The sequence below is a fragment of the Entelurus aequoreus genome, linkage group LG09, assembly GCF_033978785.1.
Source record: "Entelurus aequoreus isolate RoL-2023_Sb linkage group LG09, RoL_Eaeq_v1.1, whole genome shotgun sequence".
NCBI classification, from domain to species: Eukaryota; Metazoa; Chordata; class Actinopteri; order Syngnathiformes; family Syngnathidae; genus Entelurus; species Entelurus aequoreus.
Window position 1 is genome coordinate 62,114,557 of NC_084739.1, and position 7,436 is coordinate 62,121,992.

Below are 7,436 nucleotides of genomic sequence, written 5' to 3' on the forward strand. Positions count from 1 at the left end.
GTCAAAGAGTATCCATGACAGGAGTGCACACAGTTTTAAGGATCTATGGCAAAAGAAAAGAAAAGTATTCAAAGATCCTCTATATATCAATTAATGCACTGTTGTTTTTAGGGATCTATAGCCAAAATGCTAGTCAACGATCCTCTATATATCATAAATGCACTGTTGTTTTAGGGATCTATAGCCAAAATGCTAGTCAAAGATCCTCTATATATCATGAATGCACTGTTGTTTTTAGGGATCTATAACTAAAATGCTAGTCAAAGATCCTCTATATAATGAATGCCCTGTTGTTTTTAGGGATCTATAGCCAAAATGCTAGTCAAAGATCCTCTATATATCATGAATGCCCTGTTGTTTTTAGGGATCAATAGCCAAAATGCTAGTCAAAGATCCTCTAGAACACCAGAGCGCTCTGCTGTTTTCAAGGATCTATGGCCAAAAGGTGAGACAAAGATTCTTTATTTATATGACAAGAGCGCTCTGCTGTTTTTAGGGCTTTATGGAAAAAACGCTAGTCAAAGATCCAATATGTGACAGAGATGCGCTGTTTTTTTTAAGGATATACCACAAAAAAGGTTAGTCAAAGATTCTCCATAATGACAGGAGTGCTTGATGTTTTTAAGGATATATGGCAACATTGCTAGTCCAAGATCCTCTATATGACTGAAAGCTCTGCTATTTTTAGGATCCATTGCAAAAACCCCAGCCAAAGATCTTCTATGTGACAGACATGCTGTGCTGTTTTGAAGGATCTATGGCAAAAGGCAGGTTAAAGATCCTCCATCTGTATTACAGGAGTGCTGTGCTGTAAAGCACCATGGCAAAAACCTTCAAAGATCCTTTATATTACAGGAAAGCCCCACTGGACCTAAGTAAGCCCTAGACAAAGATCCTCTATGAAATGAACCCTGTTTTGAAGGAGTTTGGTTGAAAAGCACCAGTCCAAGAGCGCCAGCATAATATGAGTGTTATTAGGAATCAAGTGCAAAAATGCTAATCAAAGATCATCTATTGTAACGGCAATCTTCAGCTTCAAATGTTCCAATTGATTGTCATTACTCAACAGGTTTGAGGAGTGATCCTACGCAGTAGCAAACATTGTATATGAAGTGAGGGCCAGTCGGCAATCCAGTTTATGCATATTTATTAACAAACTTGCAGGGTGAATGAAACATACCAGGGATTATTGCAGTCAGATTGTGTTATTTGTTCTCCTGCCTGTTGCTGTGTGCTGCTGCTGTCTGCTGCTGTTTGCTGCTGTCTGCTGTTGTTTGCTGTTGTTTGCTGCTGTCTGTTGCTGTCTGCTGCTGTCTGCTGCTGTCTGCTGCTGTCTGCTGTTGTCTGCTGCTGTCTGCTGTTGTCTGCTGCTGCTGGTAAGAACGGTTTGAGCTCCCACACCTGAGTCCTTCCTCGTTTGGCTCACCTGTGCTCCTACATATGCTTTCCCCCCTGCACTGCTCAACCCAAAAAGCCCGCCACCTAGTGACAAAAGAAAGTAATGCCAACACAAAAATAACGATGCCTTAAATGGCTCCTACACACCGGCCCCTAATTGTTTACACTGTAACAATTACTTGAAAGGGAGCCATTCAAATTCACTTTTACACGATTCTTCTTCTCATTTTTTTTTTAATAATTTCAAAATAAAAATATGTTGGCAGTTATAGTTCATTAATCTTGAATCTTCATTAATCTTGAATTTCAGTCTTTTGGAGGAGACGTATCTTGGTTATTGGTCTTTCCAGTATGCTGTTTTTGGTCTCTTCCTTGTCTTTGCCTTTTCCTTCTTTGTCTTTTCCTTTGTCCACTTCATCCTCTTCTTCCACCACTTCTTCTTCTTCTTCCACCACTTCTTCTTCCACCACTTCTTCTTCTACCACTTCTTCTTCTACCACTTCTTCAATTTGACAGGATCATTTTCAACACTACTCACAGCAGTTTGAACTTCTTTTCTTTTCCTAGTCGGTTGCAAGAGTGTGGTCTTTACTTTTAATAGCCAGGCTATTGCAATCTTCAGTTTCAACCAGGATGAGAAGTAGTGGATGAAATAGTTAGTTGGGTTCAACTGACTTTTGACAATGGCATTTACTGTGATGCCAGGTTGGATCTCTGGATCATCAACAGAGATTTTGGATTCAACTTGCAAGATTGGCCATTCTTGGCTTGCTTTCCAGAGAAAATCTGGTCCTCTTATCCAATTTTTGTAGCCTAGGAAGCAATCTGCTGTCAGCCCTCTTGATGCTGCATCTGCAGGGTTTTCCTTTGTGCTCACGTATCTCCATTGTGATATGTCGGTAGCATCCCTTACAAAAGAGACTCTGTTTGCTACAAATGTTTCAAAGCGTTTGGTTTCGTTGCTTATGTATTTAAGCACGGTTGTGCTATCCGTCCAGAAAAATGATTTCTCCAGTTTTAACTGTAGATCCTTTCGCAGCATTGTGTCAACTTTAAACTCCTTCATTTTGCTGAGATCTGCTAGCCATCCTGTCCACTGTTGAGAGAAAACGTGTGGTATGGTTTCATCCCATTCAAGCTTTTCCTTGCAGAGCTCCTGCATAATCATTTTGGCTGGCAGAGTAAATGGTCCTAGAAATCCTAAAGGGTCGTATACAGAGCTGACCACAGACAAAATGCCACGTCTAGTGTGTGGTCTTTCTGGTACAACAACTGTGAACTTGAACACATCAGTTTCCACACACCAGTGTAGTCCTAGGGCTCTTTCCATTGGTAGATTGTCCTTGTCCAAATCCAACTCCTTGATTTCTTTAGCCCTGTGCTCTTGTGGAATAGATGTTAATACAGCACGGCTGTTGCTGATCCGTTTGGACAGAGTAAACCCACCCATTTGGCAGAGAGCAGTCAGATCTTTTACTAATTGTACTGCTTCTTGTTCTGTGGGAATCGAACGTAAACAGTCATCTACATAAAAGTTATGGCGTACTGTGTCTGTCACCTCAGGTGGAAAATGAGCTTGGTTGTCTTCAGCAGTTTTCCTCAAAGCGAAATTTGCACAACGTGGTGATGACAGCTCCAAATAGATGTACCTTCATCCTATATTCAGTCAGATCTTGCTGCATATCACCGTCAGGCCACCATAAGAATCTCAGGTAGTCGACATGCTTATCAGACACCTTAACCTGATGGAACATGGCTTTAATGTCTGCCATCAAGGCAACCGGTTCTTGTCTGAATCGGATGAGGACTCCGATAAGTGAGTTGGTAAGATCAGGACCCTGAAGTAGTTCACAGTTCAGTGATGTTCCTTTAAAGACTGCACCACAGTCAAAAACAACTCTTAATGTTCCTTTTTTTGAGTGGTGCACACCATGATGTGGAATATACCACAGTCTTCCATCTTTTCTATTCAGCTGGTCTGCTGGTACCAATTCAGCATAGCCACTGTCAATCATATCTGTGAGGAAAGATGTATATTCTTTATGGAACTTTTCATTTTTGTTGAACTTGCGTTTCAGGCTCCGGATGCGTTGCTCTGCAATACAACGGTTGTTCGGCATGATGGGATCTTCTTCTTTCAAAGGTAAGTTTAAAGGCCTACTGAAACCTACTACTACCGACCACGCAGTCTGATAGTTTATATATCAATGATGAAATCTTAACATTGCAACACATGCCAATACGGCCGGGTTAACTTATAAAGTGACTTTTAAAACTTCCCGGGAAATATCCGTCTGAAACGTCGCGGTATGATGACGTATGCGCGTGACGAAGTCAGAGTAACGGAAGTTATGGTACCCGTAGAATCCTATACAAAAAGCTCTGTTTTCATTTCATAATTCCACAGTATTTTGGACATCTTTTGCAATTTGTTTAATGAACAATGAAGGCTGCAAAGAAGACAGTTGTAGGTGGGATCGGTGTATTAGCAGCGGACTACAGCAACACAACCAGGAGGACTTTGTTGGAGCGCTAGCCGCGCTAGCCGCCGACCTCACCTTGACTTCCTACGTCTCCGGGCCGCCAAACGCATCGGGTGAAGTCCTTCGTCCTTCTGCCGATCGCTGGAACGCAGGTGAGCACGGGTGTTGATGAGTAGATGAGGGCTGGCTGGCGTAGGTGGAGAGCTAATGTTTTTAGCATAGCTCTGTGAGGTCCCGTTGCTAAGTTAGCTTCAATGGCGTCGTTAGCACAGCATTGTTAACCTTCGCCAGCCTGGAAAGCATTAACCGTGTATTTACATGTCCACGGTTTAATAGTATTGTTGATTTTCTATCTATCCTTCCTTCTATCCTTTATTTTTTTGTTTCTATATGCAGTTAAAGCACGATGCTATCACGTTAGCTCGTAGCTAAAGCATTTCGCCGATGTATTGTCGTGGAGATAAAAGGCACTGAATGTCCATTTTGCGTTCTCGACTCTCATTTTCAAGAGGATATAGTATCCGAGGTGGTTTAAAATACAAATCCGTGATCCACAATAAAAAAAGGAGAGTGTGGAATCCAATGAGCCAGCTTGTACCTAAGTTACGGTCAGAGCGAAAAAAGATACGTCCATCACTGTCTCTCAAGTCCTTCACTGTAACGTTCCTCATCTACGAATCTTTCATCCTCGCTCAAATTAATGGGGTAATCATCACTTTCTCGGTCCGAATCTCTCTTGCTCCATTGTAAACAACGGGGAATTGTGAGGAATACTAGCTCCTGTGACGTCACGCTACTTCCGGTACAGGCAAGGCTTTTTTTTTATCAGCGAGCAAAAGTTGCGAACTTTATCGTCGATTTTCTCTATTAAATCCTTTCAGCAAAAATATGGCAATATCACGAAATGATCAAGTATGACACATAGAATGGATCTGCTATTCCCGTTTAAATAAAAAAAAAATCATTTCAGTAGGCCTTTAAACAGTAATTTTCATCTTTAATCTTTGCAGAGTGACTCACAATATCAAGAAACTTTTCTTCTTCTCTTGACATTTCCTCTGTTTCCTTACTGGATCTTTCACTGAAATCTTGGTTGTACTGTTTGACTAATAACTCCTCCAGGTTTAGAATAGATATTCTATTGACATCAGCAACAGGGCAGCCATTATGCCTGCTGGTGTCATCTCCTTTTAAAGGACCATAAATGACCCATCCCAATAGGGTCCTCACTGCGTATGGCCCGTCCTCCTGGCTATTGACCACCTCCCAGGGTTCCAGTACCTTAGAGGCATTCGTGCCAATGAGGAGGTCGATGTCAGAGTCAATTTCAGGTAATGTGATATGATTTAGATATGGCCAGTGTTTCAAATCCTGCTGTTTTGGAATATTGTGTGGTGAAACTGGCATGGTTTTGTGTGTAAATACATCAGGCAATTGAATAAAGTCATTCGTATTTATCCCGGCTATTTCCAGTCCAGTGATGTGGTAGCTGGTTTCGGGTTTCACTTGATTCATGGTTTTGAGAAGGATGTTTGTTCTTTGTCCTGTAATGTTCAGTCTTTGCATCAGTTTTTCTGTGCAGAATGTGGAGGCGCTTCAATGATCCAAAAATGCATATGTTTGTAACGCTGTGTCTCCCTTGTTGCTTTTAACTTGTACATGTACAATGGAGTAGATGGAGGGGTGGTGCCCGGCCCCAATATGACCACAAGTATGCTTGGGAGGTGGGACAACAGCATTGGTTCCAATTGATTTGGTTTGTGTTTGTTCTGTCTGTTCAATGTGGAGTATTTGTGGATGTTGTTTACAGATTTCACATAATAGACGATTTCTGCAGTCTCGACTTAAATGTCCTATTTTCAGACAGCCAAAACAGACTCCTTTTTCCTTTAAGAAGTCAATTTTTTCTTTGTGCTTCTTCCTTTTGAATTGTGGACAGCACTCCAGTGTGTGACCACTCTTCTTGCAGAACAGACAACTGTGAGATTTGACAATCACATTCCTTTTTTCTTCATTTGACTCCACAGTTTCTATGGGTATTAATGTTGTTGCAAAGCTGCTTCTTGGACTTGACTTTCCTCTTGGCGTAGGGAATGATGAGGGTTTGACAGTTGATTGCTTAGTGTCCTGAATGTTCCCAAACAGTGGATCAGAGAGTATTTTGACTTGTTTTTCAATAAAGTTCACAAGGTCTGGGAAAATGGCACGATGGCCTTGCTTCTCCTGTAGGTCACAGGCCTTGTTCCTCCACTGCTCTCTGAGCTTTTATGGAAGCTTTAGAATGATGGTCCTCATATTAGAAACAACATTCATTTCTTCCATATAGGCCAGATTTTCTATTGCATTGGAACAACTTCTGAGGAATAGAGAGAATGCTCTCAATCCTTTTATATCCTCCAATTTAATTGTTCCCCAGGAAAAAGCCTTTTCCATATATGCTGTTGCAATATGATATTCATTACCAAAATGTTCCTTGAGTAGCTGTCTTGCCTTCTGGTAGCCCTGGGACGGAGGCAAATGTTGGCAACTTTGAACCAGCTCTTTTGGATGCCCTCTAGTATATTGTTCCAAATAATGCAAACAGTCATAGGTGTCACACTTTTTCTCCACTCCATATTCAAATGCCCTTATAAAGGTTTCATACTGAAACGGATCTCCATCAAACACAGGTACGTCTCTTGATGGTAAAGAGGAATGGACATTCTGCTTAACCAATAAGGCATTGAAATCATGTTGTGCTTTTAGTAAATCAAGAATGTGATCTTGTTTGATGGCATTTGTAACAGGGGATGTGTGTGAACTGTATGACCTTTAACACCATCTTTTTTCATTGGTACAGTTGATTTTGACAGATTGTCAGTTTGCATTAAAGAGTGAGCAGCCTGTCTTGGAGTCATGTAATGAGCTTCGGTATATTTTTCATATATGAATTGTTTTGGCTTCCCAACCTGTGTGTCAGAGAGGGGCGTTGTTTTCTTTGGAGCAGCAGCTCCCTTGTGGGATTCAGAGCTCATTCTTGACACTCTTGATCCTTCCCTAGATCCCATGGTTGCAAAAACTTGCTCCCTTGCATTTGCTGCTGCCAGCTTGGTTTCCATTTCCAACTTGTCCTTTTCCATTCTGAGTTGTTCCTGTTGTTTTGCGAATTGTTCCTGTTGTTTTGCGAATTGTTCCTGTTGAATTCTTTGTTGTGATTCAATCTGATGTTTTTTCTCCAATGCAGCAGCTTCTGCCATGAGAGCAGCCTTTTCGGCCTGGGCTCGAATGTGAGCAGATGAGGTAGAAGAGGTTGTTGTTATGGAACTGCGTGTCATTGAGACATTCGATGGTCTGTCCTGGGCTCCAATATCAGAAAGTGTAACACATAAATGTTCATCATGGGCAAGTGGGACATGCATTTCATCTTGGACTTGCGTTTCAACTGAGCCATGTGTTTCAGAGACATGCAATTGTGACTCCTCCTCCACAGGGGCAGTGTCATGTGTGGTTAGCTTGTTCACTTCTGATAACCATTCATGCACAAGTTTTATGAAACATTCGAGTCATTTTTTCTCT